At 43.4% G+C, this 17,580-nt stretch overlaps 1 pseudogene; it reads left to right on the forward strand.

Moving 5' to 3' along the window:
* Positions 1–1,946: 1,946 nt before the first annotated feature.
* Positions 1,947–16,596, forward strand: LOC112232245 (annotated as a pseudogene).
* Positions 16,597–17,580: the final 984 nt, after the last annotated feature.

The raw sequence follows: 17,580 nt of genomic DNA on the forward strand, positions 1-17,580 counted from the left end.
AAAATCACTGAAGCTGGAGACTCATGTCTCCATCACTAACTTTAAGCAGCAGCTGTCAGAGCAGCTCACAGATCACTGCACCTGTACATAGCCCATCTGTAAATATCTCATCCAACTACTTCATCCCCATACTGTTATTTATTTTTTTGCTACTTTGCACCCCAGTATCTCTACTTGCACATTCATCTTCTGCACATCTATCACTCCAGTGTTTAATCACAAAATTGTAATTATTATACCACGATGGCCTATTCATTGCCTTACCTCCCTCATCTTACCTCATTTGCACACACTATATATATACATTTTTCTATTGTGTTTTGACTGTATGTTTTGTTTATTCCAAGTGTAACTCTATCTTGTTATTTGTGTCGCACTGCGTTGCTTTATCTTGGCCAGGTCGCAGTTTTAAATGAGAACTTGTTCTCAACTTGCCTACCTGGTTAAATAAAGGTTGAAATAAAATAAATAAAAAAAGGTTTCCTCCAGATGGGCAGATCTCACAAATTCGGGGGAATTTCTCCAAAACCAGCAAACCACACCAATATTATGGCTTGAAATCTTCAGCTGAAGCCTTCATTCCTGGAACAAATAAGTGTACCAATGCATCTTCAGAGTTTCAAAAGTGAGGCAAGGCACGTCATGCGAGTTGACCATTGGTCTGAAAACCAACCATTTCTGTTCCTGGGGACAACAAGAATTCATCACACACAAAAGTGAGAAAATAACTATTGTTCAACTGTGCAACCATTAAAAAATAAAGTTGCATGATGATACACAAGGGTTCAATATTATACACATTTGTAAGTGTATTTATAAATTATTAATAGCTGGATGTAAATAGTGGCTCACTATTTGGCAAGCTTTATTTCGCTTTCGCACTATTTTGACCAATTATAACCCATTTATATAACCCATTTATTAATGGTTTATAATTCACTTACAAATGATTAAATAACGGTTAATAAAGGAATAACAAACCCTTGATAAACCCTTTATAAATGGAATCTTATTGTAAAGGGTTACCATTTTTTTCACTACTTATGTCAATTTCTTAAAAACTTCTGATAATTGTTTCGGTTGCCCTTCTATGACCTTGCTGGAAACCTTCACAATCTTATCCAGTCTGTTCTTGATGCACATGTTCAAATGACTAAACCAGGCCACCATAGAGATAGAGTGAGTATATAAACACAACAGTAAGGAGATATAGCTACTTTCAGCCCCCATCCATATGTTATAAGCCCTATTCTGATCTGCACAACATTTGCCTCTTTCATGAAGCTAATGTAATATCTATGTTGAATGAGAGAACCCACTGACACGTAATGAAGTATGTGGGCTGCCAACAAAGATTTCCCAGCATTAGTTATTACATGAGAAGATTTCACAGTATGTTATTGTGGTCCCTTGTAGCTCAGTTGGTTTGTGGGTTGGTTTCCCACAGGGGACCATTGCGAATGAAAACGTATTCACTCACTTCTGTAACTTGCTTTGGATAAGAGCGTCTGCTAAATTACTCAAATGTAAAAAAGTAATTTTAGGGGCCTTTTGAAGATTGTCAACGTGTATTTGATTTTTTAAAATTCTGTTCAATGAGAAAATTACAAAAAAATCCATCAATACATTTTAACACTTGTAACACTCCTGTCAAACCTCAACGTATAGCTACTATTTCTGAATATGAAAAATGCAATGAAAAAAGGAACAAAAAATCTAACTTTAAATAAGAGGCTTCATTAATTGAATTACTTATACACATACTGAAAAGGTAGAATGACACACAGAGAAGGGCAAACCTGTTTGCAAATCATCAAGGTCAAACATATTTAGCCATGATATGATACATGATATGGTACAAAATGTTAACATGCACACCTCACACGTCATGTTTCACACACGTTTCAAGGATTTCCTGCAGAATTTCCACATGACGTGCAGCAACCTCGACTCAATATGACATTTCCTTACCTGTCAGCATGTTTTTGTGCCCATATTCACTTATTTGGGGGTCTGTTATCTATCTACGTGTATATTCCTGAGGAAAGAGTATAAAAACGACGCTAACTACTTCCATTTCACCCATTCCTTCTCGGAGCTCCAAGGTAAGCACTGTGCTCAGTGTTCATACTGTATGTGTGTGAGCTTCAATGACCAACACTATGGCTGGTTTTAATGATTTTCCCTATATGGTTGTATTTATCCTACAGTCCTTTTGCTGCCATGTTTGTGTTCAAGTTCACTGTGGGTCTCCTGACCCTGATGCTGGTGTCCTCTGCCTGGATTGAGGAACTGACTGAGGTGAGTGACACAGGATACGAAGCTACCATGCCATAAGATCACTGCTTTGCTAAACTCAATCGACCAGTCAACGCATATTCAAAGTAAGACTAGGACCTACTTGGACCCCAGTAACATTGGGACCTTAAAAATACTTCACACAATAAATACAGTGAGCTCCAAAGGCATTAGAGTTTTGGCTATATACTCCAGCATTTTGAATGTGAAATTATACAATGTCTACGAGGTTAGCGTGCAGATTGTCAGCTTTAATCTGAGGGTATTTTCATCCATATTGGGGGAACCGTTTAGAAATTACAGTACTTTTTGTCCAAATAGTCTATTATGTGTATTAAATAAGTATTTATACAATAGTTCCAGTGTTTTCTAAGGGCTCAGCAGTAAATGTCCACTCCCCCAAGTTGATTTATAGAGGTATGTCTGACTAGTCTCTTATCTCTTTTACTCCTCTGCGGGGTTCTGTGTTTATCTTTGAAGTGCTTTCTCACAGACCCCATGCAATAATTCACACATCTCTCAGACAGTTTCATTATAAGAGGCAGAGACATGAAAAGACTGTGGAACAATATTAAACCTTCATAATGAATATATATATTGTTAATGTGTAGTCTATGACCCTATAAATGTAGTGGGGATGGGTCTTATAACCCTTCAGGTGTGATTACTACCTCTGAGGGTTTAGAGCTTTAGGCAGTCACCTCATACAAGTATTGAGAGTATGGCTAGATGGTACACTGTCCTTATCTCAGCACATATCAAAGCTGCAGGCTAAGGTTAAATCTAGACTTGGTTTCCTCTATCGGAATCGTTCCTCTTTCACCACAGCTGCCAAACTAACCCTGATTCAGATGACCATTTTACCCATGCTAGATTATGGAGATGTAATTTATAGATCGGCAGGTAAGGGTGCTCTCGAGCGGCTAGATGTTCTTTACCGTTCGGCCATCAGATTTGCCACCAATGCTCCTTATAGGACACAACACCCGTTCTGCCAGTCACCTTCTGTAAAATGTCCCCAAAGCACACGCATCCCCGGGTTGGAATGAGCTGCAAAAACACTCAAACTGGACAGTTTTACCTCAATCTCTTCATTCAAAGACTCAACCATGGACACTCTTACTGACAGTTGTGGCTGCTTCGCATCATTTGTTGTTGTCTCTACCTTCTTGCCCTTTGTGCTGTTGTCTGTGCCCAATAATGTTTGTACAATGTTTGTGCTGCGACCACGTTGGGCTGCTGCCATGTTGTGTTGCTAGCATGTTGTTGTCATGTGTTGCTACCATGCTATGTTAATTTAGGTCTCTCTTTATGTGTCACGCCCTGGTCTAAGTATTTTGTGTTTATCTTCATGTATTGGGTCAGGCCAGGGTGTGGCATGGGGTTTTTGTATTGTGGTGTGTTTTGTCTTGGGGTTTTGGTGTGTATGTATTGGGATTGTAGCTAGTGGGGTTATCTAGCAAAGTCTATGGCTGTCTGGAGTGGTTCTCAATCAGAGGCAGGTGTTTATCGTTGTCTCTGATTGGGAACCATATTTAGGCAGCCATATTCTTTGAGTTTGTCGTGGGTGATTGTCCTTAGTGTCGTTGTTCCTATCTCTTTATTTATTTACACAAGTATAGGCTGTTTAGGTTTTCGTTACGTTCTTTGTTTTTGTAGTGTTTTGTGTTTATTCGTGTTTCACGTTGTTCATTAAACATGGATTGCAATCTATACGCTGCATTTTCGTCCGACTATCCTTCACACCTAGAAAACCGTAACAGAATCACCCACCACCAACGGACCAAGCAGCGTGTCAACAGGCAGGAGCAGCCCAAAGAGGAGATGCGCTATAAGGATTTCTGGACATGGGAGGAAACCCTAAACGGAGAAGGACCCTGGGCTCAGCCTGGAGAATATCGCCGCCCCAAAGAAGAACTGGAGGCGGCGAAAGCGGAGAGGCGCCGGTATGAGGAGGCAGCACGGCGACTCGGAAGGAAGCCTGAGAGTCAGCCCCAAAAATTTCTTGGGGGGGGGCTCAGGGAGAGTGTGGCAGAGTCAGGAGTCAAACCTGAGCCAACTCTCCCTGTTTATCGTGAGGAGCCAAGGAGGAGACCAGAACCAGAGCCGGTGTTGGAGGTGAGCGAAACAGAGACTGTGAAGGAGTTAATGGGGAAATTGGAGGAGAGAGAAATGAGGGAGTTGCTGTGTTGGTGCTTTTTGCATGGAATTCGCCCGACGGAACGTGTCGGGGATTTGATGGCACCTGGGTTAGCGCTCCATACTCGTCCTGAGGTGCGTGTTAGTCGGCTGGTGAAGTTGGTGCCAGCCTCACGCACCAGGCCTCCTGTGCACATCCCTAGCCTTGCACGTCCTGTGCCAGCACTGCTCTCAAGATCTCCAGTACACCTTCACGGTCTAGCCCATCCTGTGCCACCTCCACACTCCAGCCCTCCGGTAGCAGCTCCCCGCACCAGGCTTCCTGTGTGTGTTCTCGGTTCAGTACCACCAGTACCAGCACCACGCATCAGGCCTACAGTGCGCCTCGCCTCTCCAGCGCTGCCGGAGCCTTTCTCCTCTCCTGCGCTGCCGGAGTCTCCCGTCTGTTCAGGGCTGCCGGAGACTTTCTCCTCTACAGCGCTGCTGGAGTCTCCCGCCTGTTCAGCGCAGCCAGAGCCTCTCTCCTCTCCTGCGCTGCCGGAGTCTCCCGCCTGTTCAGCGCAGCCAGAGCTGCCGGCCTGCATGGAGCAGCCAGAGCTGCCAGCCTGCATGGAGAAGCCAGAGCTGCCAGCCGGCATGGAGCAGCCAGAGCTGTCAGTCTGCATATAGCAGCCAGAGCTGTCAGTCTGCATATAGCAGCCAGAGCTGTCAGTCTGCATGGAGCTGCCAGAGCTGATGTCTGCATGGAGCTGCCAGTCTGCAAGGAGCTGCCAGTCTGCAAGGAGCTGCCAGTCTGACTGGAGCTGCCAGTCTGCAGGAGCTGCCAGTCTGCACGGCTGTCAGTCTGCAAGGAGCTGTCAGTCTGCAAGGAGCTGTCAGTCTGAAGGAGCTGCCAGTCTGCAAGGCTGCCAGTCTGCACGGAGCCGCCAGAGCTGCCAGTCTGTAAGTCAATCCGCCAGAGCTGTCAGCCTACATGGAGCAGCCAGAGCCGCCAGTCAGCGTGGAGCAGCCAGAGCCGCCAGTCACAGGGTCTGGCACAGGAATAAACTCACGGACCAGGATGCATGGAGCAGCCAGATCTTTCAGTCTGCCAGGATTCGCCAGTCGGCAAGACTCTTCCAGATCTGCCAGTCAGCCAGACTCTTCCAGATCTGCCAGTCAGCCAGACTCTTCCAGATCTGCCAGTCAGCCAGACTCTTCCAGATCTGCCAGTCAGCCAGACTCTTCCAGATCTGCCAGTCAGCCAGACTCTTCCAGATCTGCCAGTCAACCAGACTCTTCCAGATCTGCCAGTCAACCAGACTCTTCCAGATCTGCCAGTCAACCAGACTCTTCCAGATCCGCCAGTCAAAGACTCTTCCAGATCCGCCAGTCAGCCGGGATCTGCCAGAACTGCCAGTCGGCCAGGATCCGCCAGTCGGCCAGGATCCGCCAGTCGGCCAGGATCCGCCAGATCTGCCAGTCAGCCAGGATCTGCCAGTCAGCCAGGATCTGCCAGTCAGCCAGGATCTGCTGAAACCACCAGCCAGCCAGGATCTGGTAGATCTATCTACCTGCCTGAAGTGCTTTGAGAGACCAGGACCATATCACAATGACACCCTTGACTTCCAATTTGCCGCCCAAATAGGTCTTCCTCTCACTCCGGAGCTTCCTCTCACTCCGGAGCTTCCTCTCACTCCGGAGCTTCCTCTCACTCCCGAGCTTCCTCTCACTCCCGAGCTTCCTCTCACTCCCGGCTTCCTCTCACTCCCGAGCTTCCTCTCACTCCCGAGCTTTCTCTCACTCCCGAGCTTTCTCTCACTCCCGAGCTTCCCCTCAGTCCCGAGCTGTCCTTCAGTCCCGATCTGCTCCTCAGTCCAGTGGGGTTCTGGGTGAGGACTACTAGGCCATGGTCGGCGGCGAGGGTGGACTATCCAGGGACGCGAGGAAAGGGGACTAAGACATTGACTGAGTGGGGTCCACGTCCCAACACCGGATCCGCCACCATGGACAGACGCCCACCCGGACCCTCCCTATTGTTTAGACGTGCGTGCGGGAGTCCGCACCTTAGGGGGGTTCTGTCACGCCCTGGTCTAAGTATTTTGTGTTTATCTTCATGTATTGGGTCAGGCCAGGGTGTGGCAGATGGGGTTTTTGTATTGTGGTGTGTTTTGTCTTGGGGTTTTGATGTGTATGTATTGGGATTGTAGCTAGTGGGGTTATCTAGCAAAGTCTATGGCTGTCTGGAGTGGTTCTCAATCAGAGGCAGGTGTTTATCGTTGTCTCTGATTGGGAACCATATTTAGGCAGCCATATTCTTTGAGTTTGTCGTGGGTGATTGTCCTTAGTGTCGTTGTTCCTATCTCTTTATTTATTTACACAAGTATAGGCTGTTTCGGTTTTCGTTACGTTCTTTGTTTTGTAGTGTTTTGTGTTTATTCGTGTTTCACGTTGTTCATTAAACATGGATCGCAATCTACACGCTGCATTTTGGTCCGACTATCCTTCACACCTAGAAAACCGTAACATTATGTAGTGTTGTGGTGTATTTTAATTTTTAATCCCAGCCCCATCCACGCAGGAGGCCTTTTGGCTTTTGGTAGGCCGTCATTGTAAATAAGAATTTGTTCTTAACTGACTTGCCTAGTTAAATAAAGGTTAAATAAAGTAAAACATTTTAAAAAGTATGGAGTTGTAATTTCCATCAGGCCAATATTCTACATAGTTTAGGACAGAACTTGGTAATTAACTACAATGACCATAATCCACTGTACTCCCATTTAAACTTGTCCTGTCTTTGCGGAGCAAACACAGACTGAGAGAAGAAATAACAGGTGATTGAGAGTGATAGAAAGCAGTTGCTCCCTGAGCCTGAAAATGCTTGATCTAAGTGATTGATAGTTGGTATTTTGCAGTCATATACAGTGCCTTCAGAAAGTATTGAGACCCATTGACATTTTCCACATTTTGATAGGTTAAAGCTGTATTCTAAAATGGATTAAATGTTTTTTTTCCCCTCATCAATCTACAGGCAATACCCCATAATGACAAAGCAAAAACAGCTTTTTAGAATTTTTGCTATTTATAAAAACAAAAAAAACTGAAAAATCCCATTTATATAAATATTCAGACCCTTTACTCAGTACTTTGTTGAAGCACCTTTGGCAGTGATTACAGCCTCGAAATCTTCTTTGGTTTGATTTGATTTGGCACATGTGTATTTGGGGAGTTTCTCCCATTCTTCTCTGCAGATCCTCTCAAGCTCTGTCAGGTTGGATGGGGAGCATTGCAGCATAGCTATTTTCAGGTCTCACCATAGATGTTTGAGGTTTAAGTCCGGGCTCTGGCTGGGCCACTCAAGGATATTCAAATACTTGTCCCCGAAGCCACTCCTGCGTTGTCTTGGCTGTCTGCTTAGGGTCGTTGTCCTGTTGAAAAGTAAACCTTTATCCCATCCCAATATGAGGTCCTGAGCTCCCTGGAGAACGTTTTCATCAAGGAACTCTCTGTACTTTGTTCCGTTCATCTTTGCCTCGATCCTGACTAGTCCCCCAGTCCCTGCCACTGAAAACATCCCCACAGCATGATTCTGCCACCACCATGCTTCATCCTGCAGCACAAACTCCAAAAAGTTCTGGGACACTAAAGTCCATGGAGAATAAGAGCACCTCCTCCCTGCTGCCCACTGCACTGAGGCTAGGAAACACTGTCACCACCGATAAATCCACAATAATTGGGAACTCCAATAAGCATTTTTCTACGGCTAGCCATGCTGTCCACCTGGCCACCCCTACCCTGGTCAACAGCCCTGCACCCCCCACAGCAACCTGCCCAAGCCTCCCTCATTTATCCTTCACCCAAAACCAGATAGCTGATGTTCTGAAAGAGTTGCAAAATCTGGACCCCTACAAATCAGCAGGACCAGACAATCTTTTTCTAAAATTATCAGCCGAAATGGTTGCAACCCCTATTACTAGCCTGTTCAACCTCTCTTTCAGATCATCTGAGATCCCCAAAGATTGGAAAGCTGCCGAGGTCATCCCCATAACAGCATCACTACTCTGGACCGATCATTGACTTCGGCAATTTCATTTGCAAAATAGCCTCCAACACTCTACTCAGCAAATTGAATGCAGTCTATCACAGTGCCATCCGTTTTGTCACCAATGACCCATATAGTACTCACCACTGTGACCTGTATGCTCTCATTGGCTGGCCCTCGCTTCATATTCATCGCCAAACCCATTGGATCCAGGTCATCTAGAAGTCTCTGCTAGGTAAAGCCCCGCCTTATCTCAGCTCACTGGTCACCATAGCAGCACCCACACATAGCACGCACACCAGCAGGTAAATTTAACTGGTCACCCCCAAAGCCAATTTCTCCTTTGGCCACCTTTCCTTTCAGTTCTCTGCTGCCAATGACTGGAAAGAACTGCAAATATCACTGAAGCTGGAGACTCATATCTCCATCACTAACTTTAAGCAGCAGCTGTCAGAGCAGCTCACAGATCACTGCACCTGTACATAGCCCCTCTGTAAATAGCTCATCCAACTACTTCATCCCCATACTGTTATTTATTTTTTTGCTACTTTGCACCCCAGTATCTCTACTTGCACATTCATCTTCTGCACATCTATCACTCCAGTGTTTAATCACAAAATTGTAATTATTATACCACGATGGCCTATTCATTGCCTTACCTCCCTCATCTTACCTCATTTGCACACACTATATATACATTTTTCTATTGTGTTTTGACTGTATGTTTTGTTTATTCCAAGTGTAACTCTATCTTGTTATTTGTGTCGCACTGCGTTGCTTTATCTTGGCCAGGTCGCAGTTTTAAATGAGAACTTGTTCTCAACTTGCCTACCTGGTTAAATAAAGGTTGAAATAAAATAAATAAAAAAAGGTTTCCTCCAGATGGGCAGATCTCACAAATTCGGGGGAATTTCTCCAAAACCAGCAAACCACACCAATATTATGGCTTGAAATCTTCAGCTGAAGCCTTCATTCCTGGAACAAATAAGTGTACCAATGCATCTTCAGAGTTTCAAAAGTGAGGCAAGGCATGTCATGCGAGTTGACCATTGGTCTGAAAACCAACCATTTCTGTTCCTGGGGACAACAAGAATTCATCACACACAAAAGTGAGAAAATAACTATTGTTCAACTGTGCAACCATTAAAAAATAAGGTTGCATGATGATACACAAGGGTTCAATATTATACACATTTGTAAGTGTATTTATAAATGATTAATAGCTGGAGGTAAATAGTGGCTCACTATTTGGCAAGCTTTATTTCGCTTTCACAATATTTTGACCAATTATAACCCATTTATATAACCCATTTATTAAGGGTTTATAATGCACTTACAAATGATTAAATAACCGTTAATAAAGGAATAACAAACCCTTGATAAACCCTTTATAAATGGAATCTTATTGTAAAGGGTTACAATTTTTTTCACTACTTATGTCAATTTCTTAAAAACTTCTGATAATTGTGTCGGTTGCCCTTCTATAACCTTGCTGGAAACCTTCACAATCTTATCCAGTCTGTTCTTGATGCACATGTTCAAATGACTAAACCAGGCCACCATAGAGATAGAGTGAGTATATAAACACAACAGTAAGGAGATATAGCTACTTTCAGCCCCCATCCATACATTGTAAGCCCTATTCTGATCTGTACAACATTTGCCTCTTTCATGAAGCTAATGTAATATCTATGTTGAATGAGAGAACCCACTGACACGTAATGAAGTATGTGGGCTGCCAACGAAGATTTCCCAGCATTAGATATTACATGAGAAGATTTCACAGTATGTTATTGTGGTCCCTTGTAGCTCAGTTGGTTTGTGGGTTGGTTTCCCACAGGGGACCATTGCGAATGAAAACGTATTCACTCACTTCTGTAACTTGCTTTGGATAAGAGCGTCTGCTAAATTACTCAAATGTAAAAAAGTAATTTTTAGGGGCCTTTTGAAGATTGTCAACGTGTATTTGATTTTTAAAAATTCTGTTCAATGAGAAAATTACAAAAAAATCCATCAATACATTTTAACACTTGTAACACTCCTGTCAAACCTCACCGTATAGCTACTATTTCTGAATATGAAAAATGCAATGAAAAAAGGAACAAAAAATCTAACTTTAAATAAGAGGCTTCATTAAATGAATTACTTATACACATACTGAAAAGGTAGAATGACACACAGAGAAGGGCAAACCTGTATCAAGGTCAAACATATTTAGCCATGATATGATACATGATATAGTACAAAATGTTAACATGCACACCTCACACATGTCATGTTTCACACACGTTTCAAGGATTTCCTGCAGAATTTCCACATGACGTGCAGCAACCTCGACTCAATATGACATTTCCTTACCTGTCAGCATGTTTTTGTTCCCATATTCACTTATTTGGGGGTCTGTTATCTATCTACGTGTATATTCCTGAGGAAAGAGTATAAAAACGACGCTAACTACTTCCATTTCACCCATTCCTTCTCGGAGCTCCAAGGTAAGCACTATGCTCAGTGTTCATACTGTATGTGTGTGAGCTTCAATGACCAACACTATGGCTGGTTTTAATGATTTTCCCTATATGTTTTATTTATCCTACAGTCCTTTTGCTGCCATGTTTGTGATCAAGTTCACTGTGGGTCTCCTGACCCTGATGCTGGTGTCCTCTGCCTGGATTGAGGAACTGACTGAGGTGAGTGACACAGGATACGAAGCTACCATGCCATAAGATCACTGCTTTGCTAAACTCAATCGACCAGTCAACGCATATTCAAAGTAAGACTAGGACCTACTTGGACCCCAGTAACATTGGGACCTTAAAAATACTTCACACAATAAATACAGTGAGCTCCAAAGGCATTAGAGTTTTGGCTATATACTCCAGCATTTTGAATGTGAAATTATACAATGTCTACGAGGTTAGCGTGCAGATTGTCAGCTTTAATTTTAGGGTATTTTCATCCATATCGGGGGAACCGTTTAGAATTTACAGCACTTTTTGTCCAAATGTCTATTATGTGTATTAAAAGAAGTATTTGGTCCCATATTCCTAGCACTCTCTGAAGCGTGTGATTTGTTGCATTCATTTTCTGTTTGTTTTGGTTGGGTTTCAGATTATTTTGTGCCCAATAGAAATTAATGGTAAATAATGTATTGTGTCATGTTGGAGTCACTTTTATTGTAAATAAGAATATAATGTTTCTAAACACTTCTACATTAATGTCGATGCTACCATGGTTAAAGATAATCCTGAATCGTGAATAATGATGAGTAAGAAAGTTACAGACGCACAAATATCATAACCCCCACAAAAATGCTAGCCTCCCGTTATTGTAATGGTGAGAAGTTAGCATGTCTTGGGGGTATAGTAATTGTGACATGGATGAAAATTACCCTCAAATGAAAGCGGACAGTCTGCACTTTAACCTCATAGTCATTGTATCATTTAAAATCCAAAATGCCTGAGTAAAACAACAAAACATGTGCCAACTGTCCCAATACTTTTGGAGCTCAATGTATTATTCATGCATTGCGTTCTTCATGAGTTCATATATTCTATGTTAATTGTATATGTATTCTCCTTTGTCATTGTCTGTATTTTTCACGTTGTCATCCAAAGTTCGAAGGTGAGAAAAAACTGGTTCGGCACTATCTCACATTACCAAGCATATAAATAATAAAAACAAAAAAAGGTCCACTTCTTCCAGCGCCAGAACGAGAGGGACTACCTCAGCATTGAGTCTCGCAGTGGGTGAGCCTAAATTTCAATAACACGATTAAACAATTTGAATATAACATCAATACATACGTCGTTGAATTTCCCTTTGAGGATCATAATCCATGCAATATTTGTTTTTGCAAACCTGCACTGTCAGGTGATTCCCCCACCACTTTTATCCCTTATGAACTCATTACCCGGAGGTTTTCCTAAAACCCTTACAATAAACTAGATGATTAGGGTAGGCCCTATTTCTGGCATTGGATTAGTGCACCATGACCCTCTGCTCTGCTCTTATCCCCAGATGCTACTCCTATGTTGGCCGTTCAGGGTAACGCCCAGACTGTGTCTCTGGCCTGTCAGGGCTGCCAATACCACAGCACCGTCCAGCATGAGCTCCTCCATGCCCTGGGCTTTAACCACGAGCAGACCCACAGCGACCGTACAACCACGTCTACTGGGAGAACATAATTGATGGTCGATACCATGCATTTATCCTGTTTGCCTTTAATTGACGTCCACTTTACACGATAAGAAACTGCATCTATCTCTAACTGCTAATTCTAAGAAAAGACAATGAATTTGTTAAATTGTATATTTTGGGGGCTGCCTAATACTTGTCAGCCAACCTGCTTTTTGTTTTATGAGCTGTTGAGTCATCTATAGATATAGAGTTGTTCATTTCCGTTATCCTATTGTTGTTCCTTAATATTTCATATTGTAGCTGATTGATCTTGCTCATGAAGTTGGGTGAAACACAGCCTAATCAGCTCTATGAACAATGAAGTACCACTTCCACAAGATCGCCCCCCTGAACCAAGGTACTCCCTATGACTTCAACTCTGTCGTGCAGTACGAGAGGTCAGCTATGGGATGTCTTTCTGATACTTACAAATATTTCTGGAATGAACTCCTATTATACGTGACATTCCATCCCTTCCTCAGTGTCCTTTCAACCGCCCCAACATGGAGCCCATCCCCGACTGGCACACTGAACAATTTACTGTACATGGGTTTGGATGATCAAATCTAGGCCAAGGCTGCGTGGCCGGATCAAACCTCCTCGTTCCACCCCCTCGGATGCCTCTTCCCCCGAGCTAACATAGCTCTAATATATCTAAAGCTTAATAACAATGTAAGAATTGTGACATTGAGGGTGGGAGGATATATCACACTGGACATAGCTTTATGTGTATGACTAAATAATCACTCTTTTTTTTCTCCTCTCCCCCCAATATAAACCTGTGGTCTCACTTCCGATGGACTCAAGATCATTCCGCTGGTAGAACTATTAGAATGACATTTGCTTCAAAACATCAAGGCTGTGCGACCTCTAATAATCACAATAAAAATCTGATCAACTGAAATCAAAAGCTAATCTGTTGATCCTTCCATTTCAGTACAGTTCTCCAAATATGTGTCCATACAACACGCTTTACTCAACATAAGTATAATAATGCTTTGAACAAGTATTACAGCAACTATGGAACATCTTCACAGTAACCCAAAACAGAAACATTTGTGGGCTGTGTTGAATTGTAGTCTTCCCAGTGAGAACCCGGAGGGTTTTGTAAAGAGCTCAATAGTTGCTTGCCTTAGAGGCAGCCTTGGCTTCATCAGCAAGGGTGTCATGCCACTTCTGTTTTTACTTCTGGCACAAGGAGTTCAGCCTTCTGTATTTATGTACTCTGGCACACCAGGGGGTTTCGTCAAGACTTTTACACAGATCAGACACGGACAGAGTATGATTAGCTCGGCTTCAAGGGTGTTTATTAAATAATAAATCAAAAGAAAGGTCTCCCCCATGAGACCCTCTGCGGGATTCCGTCTTCTGAGCTCCGGGTCTTGCTGTATCCTGTCGAGCACACAACCGTCTCCAACTATACAGAAGTCAACTTACTTCCCCCAGTCCTCTCCTGTGTGCTGCCCTTCTGGCAGCTTTATGGGGCTTGTACAGCTGGTGAGCAATCAGCCCTTGATTACTCACCAACTCGCCAATCAGCCCCAATTAGTCCTGGGCAGAGAGCCCGTCGAGACCTGGCACGGCCATCAGATGGGGCCATCGCCTCATGATGTTTACACCGTCTCTCACCAGGCCTCAACAAGTCTCCAAATGGTGGCTGACCTGTTGTACGCCACAGTACACTCTTCTGGCCTCACGTATACACCTGAGATGTCCTCCTTTGTTATTTTGTGCCCAAATATCTTTCCAGCTGCTTTAGTGATGTCGTTCTTGAAGATCTTCTCTGGATTGGCTGGTATATTGTGGGCGAGAACAGAGAAGCGGTTCTGCAGCTTAAGGTGGAAGGTGGGTTTTTACCTTAGGGAACCGTAGTTTTGCAACATTAAACCTGGGTTCACTGGAGGAGGATGCGTTGCGTTTTATGTGAAGATGGAGGGTCATGGATAGAAACCTGTGTTATAGATTACTGGTCAAAAGTTTTAGAACACCTACTCATTTAAGGGTTTTTCTTTATTTTTACTATTTTTTACATTGTAGAATAATAGTGAAGACATCAAAACTATGAAATAACACATAGTAGTATGTAGTAACCAAAAAAGTGTTAAACAAATCAAAATATATTTTATATTTGAGATTCTTCAAATAGCCACCCTTTGCCTTGATGACATCTTTGCACACTCTTGGCATTATCTCAACCAGCTTCACCTGGAATGCTTTTCCAACAGTCTTGAAGCAGTGCCCACATATGCTGAGCATTTGTTGGTTGCTTTTCCTTCACTCTCTGGTCCGACTCATCACAAACCATCTCAATTTGGTTAAGGTTTGGGGACTGTGGAGGCCAGGTCATCTGATGCAGCACTCAGTCACTCTCTTTCTTGGTAAAACAGCCCTTACACAGCCTAGAGGTGTGTTGGGTCATTGTCCTGTTGAAAAACAAATGATAGTCCCTCTAAACCCAAACCAGATGGGATATCGATGCAGAATGCTGTGGTAGCCATGTTGGTTAAGTGTGCATTGAATTCTAAATAACTCACAGATAGTGTCACCAGCAAAGCACCCCCACACCACAATACCTCCTCCATGATTTACAGTGGGAACCACACATGCAGAGATCATTCGTTCACCCACACCGACAAAAATCTCAAATTTGGACTCCAGACCAAAAGACAGATTTCCACCAGTCTAATGTCCATTGCTCATGTTTCTTGGCCCAAGCAAGTATTTTCTTCTTATTGGTGTCTTTTAGTACTGGTTTCTTTGCAGCAATTCATCCAATGATGTTTCCACCTCCATGCTTCACAGTTGGGATGGTAGTCTTGGGGTTGTACTCATCCTTCTTCTTCCTCCAAACACGGCAAGTGGAGTTTAGACCAAAAAGCTCTATTTTTGTCTCATCAGACCACATGACCTTCTCCCATTCCTCCTCTGGATCATCCAGATGGTGATTGGCAAACTTCAGACGGGCCTGAACATGCGCTGGCTTGAGCAGGGGGACCTTGCGTGCGCTGCAGGACTTTAATCCATGACGGCATAGTGTGTTACTAATGGTTTTCTTAGAGACTGTGGTCCCAGCTCTCTTCAGGTCATTGACCAGGTCCTGCCGTGTAGTTCTGGGCTGATCCCTCACCTTCCTCATGATCATTGATGCCCCACGAGGTGAGATCTTGCATGGAGCCCCAGACCGAGGGTGATTGACCGTCATCTTGAACTTCTTCCATTTTCTAATAATTGCGCCAACAGTTGTTGCCTTCTCACCAAGCTGCTTGCTTGCCTATTGTCTTGTAGCCCATCCCAGCCTTGTGCAGGTCTACAATTTTATCCCTGATGTCCTTACACAGCTCTCTAGTCTTGGCCATTGTGGAGAGGTTGGAGTCTCTTTGATTGAGTGTGTGGACAGGTGTCTTTTACACAGGTAACGAGTTCAAACAGGTGCAGTTAATACAGGTAATGAGTGGAGTGGAGGGCTTCTTAAAGAAAAACGTACAGGTTAATACTTGTTCTCCCCACTGTATGCCTTCTCCAAGAACAACCACCCCACCACGGTGCTCTTCCCCGACAGCAACGTGTCTTTTAGCGAGGCCACCCAGATGAGCAAGAACGACAGACATGCTGAACAGGCTGTATGGCTGCTGAGAGTACTGCCACACTGAACAATTTACTGTACATGGGTTTGGATGATTCAAATCTAGGCCAAGGCTGCGTGACCGGATCAAACCTCCTCATTCTGCCCCCCTAGATACCTCTTCCCCAGTTCTAATATATCTAGAGCTTAATAACAATGTAAGAATTGTGACATTGAGGGTGGGAGAATATATCACACTGGACATAGCTTTATGTGTATGGTTAAATAATCACAATTTTTTCACCTTACCTCCCCCAATAGAAACAGTTGGATACCTGTGGTCTCACTTCCGATAATCTCAATCTCAAGACATTCCGCTGAAGGAGTGGAGTGAGCTCTAGTGGTAGAACTATTAATGTAATTTGTCTCTTATAATCACAATAAAAATCTGATCAATTGAAATCAAAAGCTTCATCTGTATCTATAATTCCATTTCAATACACTTCTCGAAATATGTGTCCATACAACATGCTTTACTCATCATAAGTATTATAATATGCTGACCAGACCGGACTCGTTGCGTGCGCGAGCGTCGCAAAATAAATTTAGAAATCCATGTTATTCAATCATTGCACCCACACTGCTCGCGGGCGGCAACGAGCGTCTGCGATGCCAAGGGCTAAAATAGAACTCCTTTCTATTTCTGACGCAGATCGCGCTGCAAGTCCTGCCTCTCCCATCTCCTCATTGGTTTATAGAAGCAGGTACCCACGTGCCATCTACTCATTGGTTATACCCACGTGGGTGATTGAAAGGCGAACTGTTTTGCCGGTTGTCGTGGTAATACTATGAACGTTTAGATGCCAATCACCATAAAAGTTCAAAGATGAAAAAGCCTGGAAGGAGGAGAGATGACTAGAAAGGAGTCGGTTGGCCGTTTTATGAGTGGATTAATTGTCGGAGAAGAGGACCTTGTGCATTTCAGGTAAAATAACAACTCAATGTTTATATCCCAGGACAAATTAGCTAGCAACAGCAAGTTAGCTAAATAGGACAAATTAGCTAGCAAGTGCTACCTTGCTAAATTGCCATACATGTTTAATGCTTTTCAACCTGTCCCCAAATTAATGTCATTGGTTCAGAGTTTGTTTTGATATTTTAACCTGCGTGTCATGATCGCGTTTGGTGTAGGGGGACAAAATTAATTTATGCACGATAGCGCACGCATGCAGCCGGTTTGGGTTCTGTGTAAATGCTTTGGACAAGTATTACAGCAACTATGGAACATGTTCACAGTAACCCCAAACATAAACATTTGTGGGTTTTGTTGAATTTGGAATGGCATGACTACAATCATAAACAAATCCATGTTTGAGTTTACTTC

The sequence above is a fragment of the Oncorhynchus tshawytscha genome, linkage group LG12 (genome assembly GCF_018296145.1).
Source record: "Oncorhynchus tshawytscha isolate Ot180627B linkage group LG12, Otsh_v2.0, whole genome shotgun sequence".
Classification (NCBI taxonomy): domain Eukaryota; kingdom Metazoa; phylum Chordata; class Actinopteri; order Salmoniformes; family Salmonidae; genus Oncorhynchus; species Oncorhynchus tshawytscha.